At 38.8% G+C, this 20,060-nt stretch overlaps 1 protein-coding gene across 2 annotated transcripts in view; it reads right to left on the bottom strand.

Annotated features, from left to right (window-relative positions):
• Positions 1 to 19,577, bottom strand: part of AKAP6 (A-kinase anchoring protein 6) — a 299,941-nt gene extending 280,364 nt beyond the window's left edge. For both annotated transcript variants that reach the window (XM_075425714.1, XM_075425718.1), the window contains exon 1: positions 19,462 to 19,577. The gene's annotated coding sequence lies outside the window, so the exon portion shown is untranslated. The remainder of the gene's footprint in view (positions 1 to 19,461) is intronic.
• Positions 19,578 to 20,060: the final 483 nt, after the last annotated feature.

Below are 20,060 nucleotides of genomic sequence, written 5' to 3'. Positions count from 1 at the left end.
TGTGAGGTGGACACTGTTGATCGTCCCCACCACACAGGAGGATACAGTGAGGGGGTTCTCAAGCTCGTAAATTTGATTACTCCAAATGAGAGCCACAATTTTGTATGTTTATTTATGTCTGGAGCGTATAGGTTAGGCACACATTTTTCAGCGAATTTTGTAGACAAGCTTAAAAGGCAAGTGATTTTCTTTGGGATATAATGCATTTTCCTCAACAGTTTGAAGACTTCTTATGGTTTTAAAAGTATCTAAGAGGACACGTATTGACCTAGTACCTAGGTCACTAGCAGAATTGTCCAAAGACTGGAGTGAGACCCAAGAAATTTTTTTCAATGCACTTACGTGGGCCAGAATTTAAAGATCCTTATGCCTCCCAAGGTAAGAAAAATTGCTTGGAACAAGACTGAAAAAGCCAATTTGGTTCCAATCATTTAAATTTTTCTATGATGAGATTATTGCAGCTTGTTCATTAATAGATATGTACCATAACTAAATTATCTTGGTGCATTTAATAGAATTTATTTTTTCCCTTTTGGAAGTAAGAGATGGAAGCAATTAATCATTCTTTGTTTTTCATGAAATTCATGGAAACACATATTTCCATTGAATATCCTGCCTTGATGAGTTTATTCTCAAGTTTTTTTAAAGGTATTTATTTTCATATATATATATATGAAATTACTAAGAATAATTGCATCGTAAAGCATCATAAAAATTGTTGATCAAAGTAACAGGAAAGTGGAAAAAGAAGTATTTTATTGTAGAGCTTTTTCTTGTTTCAAAATTTTAAAACCTTTTAGAAACTGATTCTAAAAGATATTTTGGATGGTTCTAGAACTTTTCATTTACTTTATCCTGAGAAATGTAGGTACAAAGCTAATATAACATTTTGGAATGTTTTTTTGAGCAGTCTTGTTCCCCAGTACACTGACTTGCAGTTAAAAATTTACAAATAGATTTTAAAGAATGAGAAGAAGAATCTGCAATTCAAGCAATATTTTCTGACCTCCAGGACAGAAATTTCTGATCAGTGCTGGAAAGACTGAAAAATTGTGATGAGTCAGAGGTTAATGGATGATGAGATGTTAACAACCTAGAAGTAGCGAGAACTATGTAACACTAGCCGTGTATCTACAACTCCTTTCACACGCGTTTTCTAATCTTTCAGGAGAAAAAAAAAATCTCCCTAACCACATTACTTCAGAATTTTCAGGGGTTCTAGGAGTATAAAGTTTTCAGAATAAAACATTTTCAGATATAAAAAGAAATGAAGTAGTAATAGTAAAACTAAAGGTAGCAGTAAAGCTGGTACCCATTCCAGTCTCTTTCACTGACAGTTTCCTAAAGAAAAATGGAATAACAGAATTAAAAGCTGAGTGAGAAATTGCAGTGCAGCTAAAAATAGATAGCTTTGAAGTCTGTAGCTTTAATGTATAGCAGAAGATATTGGCCTTTTCAAGGCATTTGGTCTTCTCAAGTTATTCAGTCTTCTCAAAAGGGAAAAGAAGCATTCCTGTGGCTAATAAGTGGATTAGCCTAAATACTTTGTTGGGCCTCAAAACAATTTGTGATGTGAATTTCTGGAAAGTTTTGTCCTACTTTGCTCTCTGTTTACTTCTTTCTGCATTTGGAAATTCTGAAGTACTATGGGAACACATTCTTGTGGCATTTCTGACCTGACCCAAATGAAGAATTAAGTACTAGAAAACACTGTTACACTTTTGGTGTCTGCTGCTATCTGTTGCCTCTGTGAGATTCACTATCATCATAACTTTCTTAAGTCAATGAAACTAGTTACCTTAGGAAACACTGTGCTGGCTATTGAGCGTAAGAAGGAGTGTTTCTAATTTTCTGCACTCTTGAGGCTTGGATGATACACCGGTGTTCACTGAACTTCAGTTCTGCCAAAATCTAAGCAGGAGACAAATTCTGAATGATTGGAAGTTACCTTAAAGCTAAATGCTTTATTTTCATTTTCACAGCCATTACCTTTCATTCAAAAGTGCCTGTGGTTTAATTCCATGAAGTAAGAAGTGACGGGTGCTGCTCAATGAATGAATTAAGACTGGATCAATATAAATTACAGTCTAGAATGAAAAGCATTGATAACTGAGGTAGCAGTATAAATCTGTAAGTCATCATAGCACTTCGTAACTTTCATTGCTGTCAATGGAACTAATGCAAGTTTAGGTGCATTGTTTTTATGGAGGCTTTAGAAAGGGTGAAAACCTTTAGGAAAGTTGGAGAGCTGGATCAGCAGGAAGGGTCCTTCAATAGTTACTTTCCAAAATTGTACAAGTGTTGAGCTTGATTTCTGCAAAACTGATATGCTGACAACTCTGAACAGGCCCATATTCAAGCTTTGGCTGGTTAGCACTTGGAAGTTCTATACTGGACTAAAAATATGCTGTATGTTTTAGCACATTTTTAAAAGATGCACATCAGTGACTACCAGGGTATGAAAAAGTAAAGTTAAAATAATGTCCCACAGTTCGTAAAAACTGGAATGCATGTATTAAAATCTCTTTGCAAGAGTGCCAGGACAAGTCTGGCACTAGCAATTCTGTAATGAAGTGCACTGTAGAAACCCTGAAATAATAGTAAACGGACTTGATACCTTTGCACCATATAGTGCATTGATACGGAGAGCTCAGGCCTCTAAAGCAGTAGGGCAACATTAGTAGAGTACTCTACCTTAGGCAATAAATTTATCTGTCAGCTGGACTTACTGCTACTGGAATGTGGCTGCTTTTAGTTCCACACACAGAAAATGCCATTTATGCTCGAATTTTAATTAAAGTCCTCAACTGATGTTTTAAACATGTAGTTTTACCATGCTTGGATGTATTACTCAGCTCATAATTCAGTATTGTGATCTAATAGTCCAGGGAAACAGATTCTTAATGAAGGATGCAAAGTCAGAATTGATTAAATTGAGCTCCATGCCAGAAGGCTGTCACTATTATTTTCAGAAGGTAACGTAACTACTTGTATTAGTAGTTTGTTGTTTCGCAGATGCAAGTAGCCTATTCTTTACATTTAATATTTCAGATATTGCAAAGTCAGTGAAAATAATCCTCCCCTCCCATTTCTTTGTTTTAAAATCATGGCATAAAGCTTCAGAAAAGATTTTTCTGTGCAGACTGATGCTGAAGTAAATACAGGACAGATATATTGTTTCATGATATAGACAGATACACTGATAATTATTTTTAAGTAAAGACATAAATATTCTACAGAAACATGGATTTTAATTATGTTCTTATCATCTGTTTACTTAAATTTTGTTTTATTCAAAGCACTGACATATAGAGAAAATTAATGGTGGAGAAAATGGATGCAATAAAACTTCATTAGTTAATTGACTGAGGACCTCCATAACATTTAGCGAAAGATCCATCATTGTTAAAGGGTTCATGTAGCATTTCTGACTGCAAAACACTTGTCTAAACAAAAAAGAGGACACTCACAAGTGAATTAAGAATAGAGGACTAGGCAACAAATGCAACCAAGCTTTCAAGACTATCTGAGCTTGTAAGCCCAATCATTTTAACCATTTCACATCTATCTTTATATAAAAATATAACATAAAGCTGAGCAATGCTGGACATGTATAAACTGGGAGAGGAGTGACTGGAGAGCAGCACTGCAGAAAGGGATCTGGGGGTGCTGGCTGGCAGCAGGCTCAGTCCGAGCCAGCAGCGTGCCCTGGCAGCCAGGAGGACAAACCCATCCCGGGGTGCATCAAACACAGCACAGCCAGCTGGTCAAAAGAGGTGATTATAATCCCACTGTATTTAGCATTGGTATGGCCTCACCTTGAGTACTGTGTGCAGTTCTGGGCCCCACAATTTAATAACGATATGAAGGTCCTCGAATGTGCCCATAGGAGGGCAACAACGTTGGTGAAGGGCTGGAAGGCACGTCCTGTGAGGAAAGGCTGAGGACTTTGGGCTTGTCTGCTTTGGAGAAAAGGAGGCCGAGGGGTGACCTCACTGCTCTCTACAGCTTCCTGAGGAGGGGAAGTGGAGGGAGGTGCTGGTCTCTGCTCCCTGGGATCCAGGGATAGGAGATACAGGAACAGTCCAAAGCTGCACCAGGGGAGGTTTAGACTGCACATTAGGAAGCATTTCTTTACCGAGAGGGTGGTCAGACACTGGAACAGGCCTTCTAGAGCGGTGGTCGATGGCCCAAGCCTGTCTGTTTAAGAGGCATTTGGACAATGCCCTTAATAACACACTCTAACTTTTGTTCAGCCCTGCAGTGATCAGGCAATTGGACTAGACGATCATTGTAGGTCCCTTCCAACTGAACTTTTCTATTCTATATTATACATCAAGAAGAAGAAAGGTTGATAAATTATCTTTTGTTATTTCTGATATTTCAGAAAATAATAAGTTTTTGGGATCTGTGCTAGCCAATAATGCCTTCTGTTTAGACAAGAACTGTTCATATCTTAAAGACTACAGCTGGTATTTCAGAAAGTTCAGTCCTTATTTGGCAGCTGTCTTCATCACACCCTTTCCTTCTCTTCACCCAGAAAATAAGTTTAGTTTATGGTTTCAGTATGATTCTCTGCTAACCTCTGTAACACAGAGGGAGACGCTGTCCAGGTGGCAATGATACACAAATTCAGTTATTCCTAATTACAGATAGTTCCATCAATTTATTTTGTCAATGACTAGCTTCAAAGGTTCCCCAAAATCATCAAGAACTGTGGTGGAACTATTCTTGCCTTTTTTGACATATAACTATGTATTAAGGACTTTTTAATTGCAAGCTTATTGCCAAGAGGGTAAATATATAGGCCTAAAAAGCTTTGTAATGGGATATGCAGCATTTCACTATTAAGCCATTCATCCACATCTGGTCTAGCTTAGCAGTAACCTAAAATCATTACCGTATGAAGGCTCCTTCCTAAGTTATGCAAAATGAACCTATTTAGTTCAGTTTTCAAACTGAAGAAATATCCACATCACAAAAGACCCATTAAAATATCCTGCAGAGTCTCCAAGGATTTAAAAAATGAACTTGCTTAGCTGAAGTTAAATTTATTATTGTGTTCTTAAATTGCTGCTGATTTGTTTTTTGCATGCTGTAACCATACTGGATAATGCCATTAGATATATTTTGTTGCATATTGTACTGTAAACTTCTTAGACTGATTCCCAATACGACTAGAAATCGTGCATCATATCCATTAGATGGCCGCAGAGGAGTTTGCAATGTTCATGCTGTTTTGACAGGGGCTGAATAGGAGCCTGTGGAGTCCTTAAGCAGCAGTTAACTTCTGGCCTGCCTGTATCAGCTGTTACCTCATTCTCCCTCAGCTTGTTACAGCCCACAGCAAACCTATTCAGCCTGTAGCAATCCAATTTCTCCCCTCTTTTGCTTGAGGCAGCTCTTACCAAACCCTTCCTGCCCCGTGCCCCTTCTCTAAGGCTTTCTCCAGACTCTCCCTCACCAGCTGGGCTGTTCCTGGCTGCCTCTCTGTATCTCCTTGTGCGGCCCTGATACCACGCCCTGGGCACATTCTTTTCTTCCTCCCAAGCCCCTTTCCTGTCTGCCCAAGCACCCTAAAAGGATACTACTGACTGTCTCGTTCAGCACTCTCCACATATTTCTAGCTGCAAGAATCAATTCTTAAAATAAATTTAAAAAAAAAATCTAACCTGTCAATAAGTGATGGAAGGAGTACCTAATAGCGCTGTTATATGTCATATAACCTCAGGAACCTGATGAGGTTCAACAAGGGCAAGTGCAGGGTCCTGCACCGGGGGAGGAACAACCTCATGCACCAGTACAGGCTTGGGGTGGACCTGCTGGAGAGCAGCTCTGCGGAGAGGGACCTGGGTGTCCTGGTGGACGACAGGTTAACCATGAGCCAGCAGTGTGCCCTGGCTGCCAAGAAAGCCAATGGGATCCTGGGGTGCATCAAGAAGAGTGTGGCCAGCAGGTTGAGGGAGGTTCTCCTTCCCCTCTACACTGCCCTGGTGAGGCCTCATCTGGAGTACTGTGTCCAGTTTTGGGCCCCCCAGTTCAAGAAAGATGAAGAGCTACTGGAGAGAGTCCAGCGGAGGGCTACAAGGATGGTGAGGGGACTGGAGCATCTCCCCTACGAGGAGAGGTTGAGGGAACTGGGCTTGTTCAGCCTGAAGAAGAGAAGGCTGCGAGGGGACCTTATAAATGCCTACAAATATCTGAAGGGTGGGTGTCAGGAGGATGGGGCCAAGCTCTTTTTAGTGGTGCCCAGTGACAGGACAAGGGGCAATGGGCACAAACTGAGGCACAGGAAGTTCCGTCTGAACATGAGGAAGAACTTCTTCCCTCTGAGGGTGACGGAGCACTGGAACAGGCTGCCCAGGGAGGTGGTGGAGTCTCCCTCTCTGGAGATATTCAAGACCCACCTGGACAAGGTCCTGTGCAGCCTGCTGTAGGTGACCCTGCTTCGGCAGGAGGGTTGGACTAGATGACCCACAGAGGTCCCTTCCAACCCCTACTATTCTGTGATATTCTGTGATATTCTGTGATATAGGAGGTCATGTCACAATTCTTTAATATCCTCTGACATACCTGCCACATTGCTGGTACACTGCTTTGCAGGCCTGCACTCAAACTCACATGGTAACACAGTATGTGTTTTGGGGTAGGGAGGAGATGCTCAGGACTTTTGTGTGCATCTGTGCGTGACTTCACATGCTAAGTCTCTCTTTCTGACAACGCTAACATCAATAACCATAGAAATATAACACTAATACCAAAACACAGTACTGTGTTCAGCTGCTCTGTTTTTAGGATCTGCAAAACAGCTGGCATTTACCGTTGATTTCTCCAAAATTGGTTTGAATTGTATCAGCAAATAGAGTTGTGGATCTTGACCCCAATGTTCCTACTGCCCATCTACTTTGTCACTATTATCCATGCTTTGTCATTAAGTGGGACTTCATTCCCTGGGGCTATCATAAATAATTCCTGTAAATTCATGTTTAAAGTTTGCCATCAAGCTTTAGTGCAAAGAAATCACTACTTGATGCTTTGTTTCCTGTACAAAAAGAACCTTTTCTTCTCATATTCAGTGTTGGGAATTTTTCATATTTCAAATAGGAGCAAAAAATCCAACAAAACTCTAAGACAATATCAAGCAGTCTAGCCCTCTCCACATAAAAATCAATAAATTTTTTAATGTCACTTTTAGGCCACATATATCTTACTTAGCCTTTTAGAAAATAAAGCCACACATCTTTAAAGCTCTTGATGCATTCCTGAAAATTTTGGCGTCTTTACTCTTTTAAAGCTATATTTCAAAAATTGCAGCCAGGATAAAGCAGTTCAAATTTGTTAAGATTTTTTTTTTATCGTTTCTCAGGAAGGCAAAATATTCATGTTAGCTTCTTGAAAAATGAATTTAATATGCACCTGAATAATATTACTGGTGCTCAGATCTTAATCAGCTTTCCAGCACACAAAAAATACTTTAGCACTCGACAATACAGTAACAGCAACCTGAACTTCACAGGCAATACCAATAAAATTTTAATTATTTGGCAGGAAGCTGAGGAGCAAGATTATTCCCCCTTCTTTACAGTAACACAGCCCTTTTTTAAACCTTTGAATCTCAAATGAGACACACACATTTCAAATGGTTTTGCTGCTTCCAAGAATTCTGCTTGGCTTCATCCAGTTTACCACATGACACTTCCCTTGCGGAAATCACTGAACCAGAAAGAAGAAAAAAAAAAAAAACCCACACCAAAAATAAAACCAGCCCACATAACATGGGAAGATACTGGGCCTGAAGCTTATTAGCGACTCCAGACCCGCACATTTGTTTTTCCATTAGAAGTGAAACATGAGAAGTCAACAGGAGCAGAGTGAGACCTGCACCAAGAACTAAACACCTCTTGAGGCAAGTTTCAGCGGCATGCCTGTAATAGGTGCAGCAGAGGAATGATTGTGAGAGGAAAAAGGTGCTAAGGTAGCTTCAAGACTAACCTTGTGCCGACATTTCTGGGCAGCTCCAAGACATAATTTATAAGCATGCAATATAATCACAGGTAATAAGCAGACCAAACCCCACTCACTGCTGCTGTGCTGCAGACCCTGCTCCTCCCAGCCTCTGCACTGCTCTCAAGAGAACTCTTGACAGTCTTCCTCCTCATCACTGCAGCAGGAATTATCTCACTGCAAAGCCTGGGAGCCATTAAAGTACCATTCTGCCTTTTTAGCTCCCTCACATTTATTTAAAAACAAAAACCCTCACTCTCAGAAGCTCACATTTTATTTGTGTGGTTTTTTTAATCTAGTTTTTCCTGCTGTGTTTCAATATGTTCTAGATTTGTTTCTTGGAGTTAAAGTTAATGCCCTGGCACACACACTTGATGAGCTAGTCAAGTGAATACTTAGATATCAGTCTCCATTCCCTCCCCATACATCTACACCCCTAGTCTCTTTAATCTTAAAGAACAATATTTTTCCTCCCCTTAGAAAAGGATATTATTTATATTGCATTAGCACCCAAAAAGGGTACTATTGTATGACTCATAACAATGGGGAAACATTATTGGACTTTTTTTTACTCTCAGTACCACAGAGCTGCCATTAGATTCATAGATTTTATATCAAATGGCTGGTAATATGACCTACATCTTTACTCATCTTCTAAAGGCTCACTGAACAGAATTTTATTTGTTATTGAAGTATTGCCTATTTCATCCCATTTGAATCTAATTTTGATTCTAAGATGGCTTAGAAGAGATTGTTAAAATGCTGCAAATAAACTGTAGCAAATGATGTCTGATAGTATAACCAACTCTGAAGTTTTTTGATTACAAACAATGCAAATATTCATAGAGGTTTAGTTTGCAAAATAATCATGTTGCAATAGTATATTCCTGAGTATTTTAGTACCCTGTGTGAAGATCTTTTAGGATTACTTGAAACAATTTTCAGAAGGAAGTTTGAACCATTTCCAATATACACATTCTACATTCCATTTAATTATTCATTCTCTAGTCTTTGTTGAACACGGGTAATTGCATTTCCATTTTAGCAGATAATATAAATTCATTTATGAAGTTAGATTTAAAATATGGGTAATTAAAATTGAGTTACTTGTTTACAATTTGTCTGATCATAGAACTACACAGATCAACAGAAAAGATCTATTTGGCCTTTTAATCATTAGTACATTTCTGTGGGAAGTTTAAATTGTAGATGTAAAGATGTCTGATTTTGGTTTTAAGAAAAAAAGCTAAATTTTCCTTATGGCACAGCTAGCAGTTATGAACCATCAATAAGATGAGAAGGGCTTAAACAGAGTCTTATGGCACAGATCACATTTTCCTCGCTTTCAGTAAAATGCTTTGAAAGGCTGGAATAAGGCACCATACATCCTGGCCCAGGAGATAACCACCTCTAAGTATTCAATACATCTAGCATTTTTTCTTATAAAAGGATTTAATCTACCAAAATGATTCTTTTCTCAGCTCCCTGCAGGGACAAGTGAAACACTGGACTTCCTTCCACTAGGCTGTCAGGATAAGTTATTTTGCTGATCAAGGATCCTTAATTACCCAACACTAATAAATCCAAGACAGGCTAATCATAATCCCTGAGGCCTTCTCCAGTCTATAAAAATATTGGTTAAAAAAAAAAATTGAGCCCTGCCAAACTGGTGTTTTTCCTGGCTCCCAGTGCTATCAAATTTCACTATCAGAACGTATAATTTTCAGGTCTAGAGGGAAATACCATTCCACAGACTGAAGCTTTCTTGAGGTTCTCTACAAACTCTGCCTTCCCTACGGTTGTCCCATACTAATGAAAGCACCAGACAAATCAAAGAATGTTTCTCAGAACCTTATTTTATCTTCATACATTTGATTAGGTCACTGCTGTCCAGGGTCTGAACTTATCAAGGATCAGTGCAAACCATGAGGTAATAAGTTTATAAGAATAATACAAAAACCCTCACTAATATTCCATCAACAATTAACACTCAGTAAGAACACAGAGAAAAACACAAATCAATTTATAAGTCATTCAAGAAAGTTCAAGAAAATATGCTGTTGCAATTCAAATATGTCTAACACTAATTTTAGGTGCTGAGTTTAGCATACTAGCTTGTTTTATTTACATGTTATATACATCCTTAGATTTTTCTTTTTTAAACAGTTTGAAGGCTTAATATTGGAATCAAAGCTCCATGCCAGTATATAAGTCTAAGGAAGACTAAAATGAAGTGGATTTGAAACTGTACTGGGAGTCAGAAAAGAATACAGGTTGATTGTGGGAGCTACTTCTAGTCTTGATCACTCATGGAGTGCCTTTCTTGCCATGCTCCTCTCCCCTGAGCCATTGGCACATGAATTGGAAATGTACATCCTTAGCTCACTTGACGCTTACAGCTATTCTGGTTTCTATAAATAAATATTTATTAGACTGGAAAGAGCAATATCTCCAGAACCCAGGGGTCTGCCTAATTCAGGACAGATTTTAGTCCTGTGTATCTTATATCTTATTTTAATGTATATCCATCAATCATTAGTTGCTTTAGGTAGTTTGCTTTCTGAACTAAACCTAGGAAAAAAAATTTTCATGAAGATCAACAATAGGTGTTTTAATGAATCAGCAATGACTGAGAAAACAGCATTTTGTAGAATAATTCTTATCAAGCTCTAATTGTGGAAAGGAACCCTTGAAGATCATGCAAAAACATGGTGAGTCCCCCCTCTTTCCCAAAAATGAATAATTTATTTTCCAGCAGAATGGCATGCACATACTGCCTCAAGGTTTACAGACCAGGTGCTGCTGCCTCTCTCTCTCTATATGGTAATGACTTAGATTCAGCCAGTTCAGCCAGGAGACATATCTGGCTGGTCTTTTCAAACTTAATTGTGGAATTAAGCTGGTATTTTCAATTAAGCAGGCTCAACGATTTGGCAAGCACTACTTAAAGATATAATTTTTGTGCTGCCAAAACCACTGTTTTCCATACATTTGGTAAGTCTTCTACTGTGCAATCCTTTCTCCTAGGACAAAAATCCCTTTTGCATTTTATTTTCAGCACCCACATCTGTGTTTTATTCAGCAAAGTTCCCTTGCACCATTCTGTCTGGTATCTGCTGCTCTCTTGCCTGTATATATGTGTGTGCAAATTTAAACTGATAGCAGTGTCGCCTAGCACTTACACAGAGTGGTTTACAACAGAGGTCAGTATCATTATGTCCATTCCACAGATGATGAACGAGAGGCACAGGTTCCGAGACAATGTGCAAGGGGCACTTTTCGTATCAGAGCCAGAAGCAGTTTCCAGGTTTCCTTGATGCATGTATTGCAGGCCACTGTGACTTTGTGACACTGTGCCTCTTGGACAAAGTGACTTTACAAGTTACAGCAAAGAAAAGGGACCACACACGTAGGACCATATCATGAGCGAGTGGTCAGGAGGTTTGAGGGGGAACTGCACCACCACAGGCCAGCAAATGAAACTGAATCTCCAGCCAAATTCAGAATGACATAATGAAGCTGAACAAAAGAAAGAATTAAGAAGTCTCCTGCATAATTCAGAGAAACACACAATGAAGTCTCTTCATTTATTTAAAGGCTTACTTTAAAAAGCTTTGCAAACAGGTGCCAAGCACTTGGAGGGTTAAAATTCTTTTCTTCTGAAAAAGCAGTCATCACTGTTGCTGATACACTGTCTGTCTCTACACCACGCACAGAGCATATTTTCACTCCACCTTCTCCAGATACAAGAAAACAAAAAAAATCCCTTAATTATTTTCAAAAGTATCTCCATAATGTCATCAAAAACTAAATGGGGGTGGTGTTGTTAATGACCTCGTAAAATACTAGGATGAAGTTTTGAAAAGGAATTAGACTAGATGACACATGAAGAATCTATGAAATACAACCTGTGTACTTTAATAGCTGACCCTTAAAATGGCAACTCGCATATCTGCTGTGTCACTGCCTTAACGACAGAGACTAGACATGCTGAAATCTGACAGAGAGCAGCCTTTTATAGCTGAAGCTACGGGGTTTGGGTGGGAGTTTGTGGTAATCGAAAATCCCATTTATTATTCTAACAAAACATGCTATGTTTTAGCGGACTAGCTAAGTGCTGTTTGACATACAGGAAGCATACGTACTTGCTAGTGCCTTGGCCAGAGAATTAGCCTTCTCAGCAGGAAAAGCTGCTTCTAAACATGATCTAACACATTTGAAAACTGTAAGCAGCCTGGAGTAGCTACATGCAACAGCTTTGAAAGATGTCCTTATTCGAAAACATTCTCAATAGCCCCTAGTTACTCTGTCAATAGCACTCAGCTCTGAAGTGCAGTTAGTTTTTCATGACAAAAACTAAGTATTGAGACAAGCCTTCCATTAGCTTTGTCATTGCTAACTAGTATTTGATTTGAGTTTCTTTAAAGCTTGTCTTGCAATATCAGCTTAAAAACAATCTCACGCAGCCCTCAGACTTGACAATATCTTGCTCCCTTCTTTTTGGTTTGTATTCACTGTATGAGTTCTATCAGCCTCTATATCAAATAGACACCAGTCAAAGATCTTATGTTTACTGTAAGGGCAAAAATGCAATACAGGTCGCCTGTTCAACATTATTTCTCGGTGGGCTCAGTTACAAGCATCTAAGGTGGTACTTTTTAGTGCAAACCAGACATTTATCTTGACTTTCCAGCTCCCTACCTAATAAACCTAGTATTTTAGTAGGCAGGTATGTTGTTTTCTTAAATTTTTTACATCTATTTTTCAGAAATATTTTTTACATTGACTCCTTTTGCAGTTAATATTCTGTCACAGCAATCTGTCAAAGGACAAGCACTTCTCTAGCCAACAGACGAAATGATGTTTTAAAACTTTTAAAACAAATGCGCTGATTTTTTTAGGAACTAAGAAGCGCACAGAACTTTTTCCTTTCTGTTGCCAACTAAGCATATAAAGGTCCAGCTTCCAGCAACTAAGGTACAGATTTTTATTATTTGTTTCATTTTAAACAATACAATCAAGTTTTGTCTAAAAAAGGTTGACAAGCAGATCCTCATCTTTTGAGAGACTAGAACACTCCCCAAGCTCATTGTGTTCAGCTGCAGCCTAATTTAGGGTGGGTAACAATCATTTTTTGCCTTAAATCCCTTGAAATTCCACAGATCTCCACTACGAGCTCAGCTTTATCCAATACAACCAAGAACCAGGAAAAGAACACCTCAGAAAACAAACACAGAAGCATAAACAGGAAAGTACAAAGACAGACAGATAAAAGATTCTATTTTTTGATGTATTTTATGAGCAATAAGAAAAATAGCTTCGTCTCTGCAAAATATTTTCCAAGAAATGTGGGCATGTTTCTTAGCCCTCATGAGGGATACTAAGGAAAAGTGGGGAAAATAGTTTCTCACCTCAATTTAAACTGAAAATTGATGCAATCTTGTCAAGAAAGACTTCACCATTTCTCAAGTATTTGTACAGCCCCTAGCACTGTAAGGATCCTATCCAAACTTTGGTAGACATATCTGAACTGTTTTGTTCTTTTAAAACTTAGTAATAACCCTGAAGTTCGAAAAGTTTTCTGTATATAACTTCTCATAAACCACTTTTTAGGGACTGTCCAGAGGAAATGCAATTTTTTCCAAGGGATTTGTAAGAAGAAAAGAATGACAGCTTGGTAAAAGAGAGCAATTATAGGCATAAAATTCAGGAACAGAAAGCTGGAAAGAGCAGGTAAGACACAGAGGAAGTCAACCCATGACAGAATTGAGCAGGAGCTGAAAACAAGAAATGCAAATATAACATAGTGTTCAAGGAGGAGTTTGAAGGTTAGGTGGGACGCATTTCAAGACTGAAGCAGAGATTCAGCTACAAGCTTTTAGTCCAGAGAGAAAACGCTGTGAAAATGACACAGCAAAAAAAAGAAAAAAAAAAAAACCACCTTGTTTTATATCCAGCTACATGCCTCCTTTATTTTATCCACACACCAAGCTGATAAAAAAAAATAAATATTATTCTTTAACAGCTCATGAAGCAACTTCATGTCTGCATCCTAATCCTGAAACTATGACAGCATCAAGCTCACAAGACAATCAGTGCAGGGCAATCCTTGGAAAAATAAAAAAAAAAAAAACCCACCACACAGATGCAAAAGTAATAGACATATGGTTAGACCGAAAACAGAACTAATTACCGCAGTTAGGTGCTTCCTCACCTGAAAGCTAGGACTTCTTTTAGTACAGCCTAATGCTAACAAAGGCCGTCTTTTTAAGTGTGTCAGCTCCCACTGGACATTGTACCATGGGGGCTGGGAAATCTATTTCATAGAGCTAGTTCCTCAGAAATCACAATCAGCTGAAAGACCTCTTTGCCAAAGAGGGAGAGCACATTTTGGCTATATGCTTAGTATATTCGGTGCTTATGAGAAAGCAACTGGACTTGGTGCACCAGTGGTACTTGGGGTCAGGCCTCTCTGTGCCTGCACCCAGGCTGACAGAAGCTCAACTGCTGCATGGAGGGTCCTGTGGTTTCCCCTCGCACAGCGCCTTTCTACTACTGTCTTACCCTACAAAACAATCACAGTAATCTGGAGAGCTGACTATTTGTCTTGGGTGCTCGTAAGAGTTCCAGAAGCCACTTAGCTGGCAAAGGTAAGAACAAGTCATTAGTATTAACAGTGCTTATCCTCCACCCTTAACTTCGAGGCCAATACTCTCCACAGGACACAATGATTATCCCAGGCTGAAGAACACTTCACTTACATTTACAAGCTATCTCCACTTCCAGGTGCTTTAGAAGACCTTCATTCACCAGTTGAGGAAGGTCCCTCCTTGCCTGGTACCGTGCTTGAATACTGGACAAGGAACAGGAGGCGACAGCATTTTGGCCAAGGCTGTATCTGACATGTGCCATGAGAACTGAGAGTTCACACAGAGCAGAGAGCGTTCCTGGCTTTAATCGTCTTGTCTGAAAGTGCCAGACATTGTAAACTGCAAAGAGCTGAATTTTTTGACCTTGGAGGGATGAAAAGCTGAGTCAGCCTTGCTGGGATTCAAAAGTTCCCAAGAGTCTAGATACTTGAAACCTGTAGTTCAGCCACAAAACAGGAAGGGAAGCACTATCTGGATTGTTTTTCTTATTTATTCCTCGACCCTTTTCCTCATAAAGCAAAGCTTTTCTGAAGGCATTTTAAACATAAGAAATCTTTTGCTTCAGGAAAGCACATTTTGATACTTTTAAAGAGTGATTTTTGTGATGACTCTTCTGACATTCTATATATACATATACACGTGTGCGTATATATATATATATAGCATGACTATTCATGTAGTTAAAACTACTACGACCGTAGTGAACCAGTTAAGAGATTTATATTATGCATTTTCAGGTTTTATTTGATGGATGTGAAGTGGGATTAGGTGTTTTTATTTTTAAATCAAGAGAAAATGTTAGATATAAAACTGTATATCAGAAAGAAAATACTCCACAGGCCTTTGTACAAGAGAACTGATTAAACAGCATACATACCTGCTCAGCAAACAGGGGACCGGGAGCCTTGAAGCACTGACAAAATAGAAAATGTCTACAGCAAAAACTTGTTAGGGTTAGCAACGTGGCTGAGGTCTCTCTTTGCCTGTGCCAAACCCTGCAGAAGCTGAGAAGCCCAGGATGGCAGCCGCCTTCTCAGGACAGTTCTGGATCATGACAGTGAGGTCAGATATGATTGCCCATCTATCAATGCTTCCACCCACTGTACGTCCTGCTCCCTCACTCCATAGGGCAGCAATCTAGACTCCTCCTGGCTCTCCATTCATCTCAGATTTTCATTTTGCTCCTTCCCATCCTGTGGCAGGACAGACCCGGCCCAGCCCAGGTGACTCGTGATAGGGGAAATGTATACAACCTTTCTTATTTCCTGCTGCTAGCACCTGCTTTAATGAGTGGCTGTTTTCATCAAATAGGCAAAACAAAAGGCACCTTTTCCCTCTCCAGTCCACAGAAATGCTAGTATTCACACCTAAATTAGTTGCAAGATGACTCCTTGAAGTCATCTTTGTGCTCATGTATAAATAATTTTATTCCAGTAGTACCAGTACAGTGTGTCATCACAGAATGTACAGACACTTCATTATATGGCATAGGCCATACTTACAACACAAAATATGAAAATGCTATAGCAACAGATAAACACGGTATCTTTCAATATATAAATCTTTTTTCCTTAAAATACAAGTCTGGAACTTCAGACGTTCTGGCCAACTGTACCTCTCTGAAGCTAGCAGCACTCAGCAGAGACCAGGAAAAATAAAAAGTCAAGCCCAGAATTTTGTCAATATTTCTTTCATGATGCAGCAGTGATTTTTACATAAAAGCGCAATAAAATCAAGACATGACATAGGATTTTTTAAATTATTTTTAATTCCTCAACTATCTTGAAGGAAATATTTCACCAGCATTTTGGTAATGTCACCAGTTTTAGTGAATGGCTGAGCACTTCTGATAAAGAGGACTCCTTTGACATGACTTTCCAGGGCTGAGTTCCTGGGCACAGACCCATTCCAGACCTGTCAGGGGGTAGGAGAGACAGGACACCCACCACCCACCACTGTTCTGCTGCAACATGACCTACAGAAGAGAAAGTCTAGAGCACAAGATTCCCTCAACTCTTCTTTAGAGGAGAAAGGGTTTTTTCCACTGAGGTCTAAGCGTGCTTTGCATTGTCATATGTTGACAAAAAACTCCACAAAGCATTAAAATTCTACCAACTTCCATTGCTGGAGTCAGGTTTTGCCATCAACTCCTGCAGCTGTTTTGGGAGGAACCAAGCTTCTGTTTCTCTCTGCATTCAGTGCTAAGCTACGCAGGAACTATTTAACTGATGATATAATAAAATCCTTTAGAGTAAAGTTTACACCCATCACTAGTATACGCCCATCTCCGACTACACATCAGTATGAAACTGCATATACAGAAGAACTCTAGCCCCCAGGTTAAGTGTCCAGATTCAGCCAGTTTGGGGAAGAATCCAGGTATTTACAAAATGTGTTGTTTTCAGCAACTATGAGTAAAACCAGCTGTTGAACAAAACTGAAAGCAACAGAGTTTTCCTACTGTTGAATGCTGTCTCACAATTGTTCCTTTTATGAACCTGCCTCAAGAGCAACCAAACTTTTATTACATCTGTAGCGTTTCTATATTTGTTCATGCTCTGACTCAGGCAATCAGGCTTGCTCTTTATTGTAAGACCCTCTTCATCACTCCATACTTTTCCGTATCCTCATATACAAACCTCAATGAAACACTTGAGCCCATATGAAGATAAACAGGAAGTATTCTACTATCAAGGCATTCAGCTGGAGTCAGAATCAGCTGAGATGTTCACCAAGAAAGAAGTAGTGTCACCATAGCTCCATTATTAGCAGGTGTTTCCCAGGGCAAACAATGCTGTGAGAAGTATGTGGAATAGAGAGTAACAGGAACTTAAAAAAAAAAAAAGTTTGAAAAACAACACAATTTGCATTGTCATTACTAGAAAAATACAAAAAATACCTGCACTGGGGGCTTCATAGCAGGTCATCTCTCCATTAATACCATCAAAAGTTGTTCTTTTTCCCCAAAATATGTTATTTTTAACTATTGTATGAGAAATTCTAGTGATAAGTCACATGCAAAAACTGACAGAATACATTGTTATTAATAAAGGCACAATATTTCAACCAATATGTCTTACTCCACTCCTTATTAACTGTTTTTCGACGGTCCCTAAAGTTGCAAGTCAAATGCATTGCTCACTGGCTCTATTCACATCTCTAACTCTGACACTAGGCAGACATCAGCTGTTTCGCCCTCCCTCCCATCTTCTTGGTAACTCATACCTTCCGAGCTTGCCTGATGAGAGCACAGCAAGCACAGGAGACCACTACTTTCATACTGTAAAATGCATCACAAATAAATACAGCAGCATCATTCTGATGTTCACTTACAGTCATCTGCTTTGTGTCTTGCAGCAGAAAAAAAGCCAGCAAATACACCCAGACCATGCTGAAAAAGCACGTACGATGCAGTACAGACAGTCTAATTAAAATATAGGAGCTCCATTCCAGCTTGTGCCAGACAAGACCATGGCACCCAGCTTTATGAAGAGCAGTCAGATCTCATTATATTTACTACTCCATACTTTATCAAGTATAAGGGGCTAAAAACCACAATAAATATAGACATCACTGCAAGATCAGTGGTTGCTATTTTTTCTTGCTACACTTCTGAAATACAAACTACACAGGGAGAACAGAGTCAGAGACCACTCCCTAATTCCTAGTGGACATATTGATCAATTAAAATGACATGTGTCTGGTCTTTTCTTTCCTTCTAACAGCAGGCAGCTGAAAGACTGAATCTTTTAAACATGCAAAATCAAACAATTAACGTTGTATACCATCCAGTAAGATTAACTTGAAGTTAAGCAAAATTAGTCTGGCCTCCAGAAGCCAGATCTTAATACAAAATAAACAGATATTGGACATTGTAAAGACTGCTAAATATTATAGACATGATTTTAAGGAGCTTGCTAAATATAAATATGCATTTTATTCCCACGATAGAGGTGGAAGCCTTTATAATTATGCCTATTCTTATTTTATTCATAGCAAAATCCCTCAGAACACCTGAATCTTTGGCTACACCTTTTACTGCAGTTGCAGCAGGGGGAAGAAAAAAAAAAAAAAAAAAAGAGCTTGTTTTCCTTCCAGTAAAAGACAGCTCTAAAATTCACTAAATTCATATTACTACTAGAAAAACAGACTGAAAGAATATCAAAGAGTAGAAAAGCTAAAAGCTACTGTACTTTCAAACTATCTGTTTATTGTTTGACAATTACATCAATGTTTTGCTTTTTTTAAGAATATCAACAGAAATAGGATAGTACTGAACCATGTTTAAAATCAGTACTGTTCCAGCTGCTTGTTCAGCACTGGTTCGCAAAGTATTTTCTGTACTGTCATGTTATGGAAGGCCAATGAAAGTAAAAAGGTGATATTCATGCCATTAAAATAAAATAGGCTAAAAGAAGGGCTACACATAATAGGAATGCTTAAATAAAGAGACAGAGAAAGGAATAAGCTGTGTTCATAGCACCAAAATTGAAAACAGCTATTCTTTCCATTTAAGCAAATCAGACTGTAGCAACTCCAATTGGATTGTGAATTTTAAATACATTCTCTTAAAATCCTCAGGGTATTACCACAAATGCAACGACAAGTCTAAACATTCAGATGGAATGTGTTTTCTGTAGGCCTTTGTCTTAGCCTGTCTGCCTGAAAAATAATATTTAGGCATGCAGCATCTTTTTTCAAAATGATTTTCACAAGGCAAACCCCACACATTCTCATATTAGGAAAACCTCATAAAACAGGAAAAAATAATGGCGCAATTAAGAACAGCACAGCATTTTGCACTTACCATGTCCTGTTCAAATCATCCTCTTTTGATGTTTACGGCACATCTGTAAGATGCAATACTAGGAGGTGCCTTGTGTGACCTGCTGCATGATGCTGTGACATCAGTTCAGATGATGCAGCTCATTATGGGAAAGACTGCTGTTGCCATGGCAACCGAGATGTGATATGAATCCTTACTGCATTTCCAGGGGAGCCCAAGACAATACGGAAGCCCTTTAAAGAAACAGACAAAATGCAAACAGGCTTTTAAAGTACTGTGCCGTAGATTTTAAAGCCCATGTTCAAGCACATGCCTTTTATTAAGGAACATTTTAGACAAAATATTCCCGCGTGGTGATACAGAATCAAGATGTATGAGCTATAAATGATTTTTATATTTAGAACTTAATATCATGTGTGTCAATTTAAGAACAAATTTTATAAGTGAAATTCATTTAATCATCTAAGAGAACCTTACTTAAAATAAACAGTTGGTAGTATGATTTTAACACTAGGGCTGTAAAGACAATAGTTTTTGAACAATATTTTAAGAAATATATTTTTCCACCCTGCCCCACCCTGCTCCCACATCCAATCTGTCATTTACGAGAAAATTCTTGT

This window comes from Opisthocomus hoazin, chromosome 7, assembly GCF_030867145.1.
Source record: "Opisthocomus hoazin isolate bOpiHoa1 chromosome 7, bOpiHoa1.hap1, whole genome shotgun sequence".
Taxonomy (NCBI): Eukaryota; Metazoa; Chordata; class Aves; order Opisthocomiformes; family Opisthocomidae; genus Opisthocomus; species Opisthocomus hoazin.
Note: the sequence above shows the minus strand (reverse complement) of the source record. Positions and strands in the feature narration are given on the sequence as shown.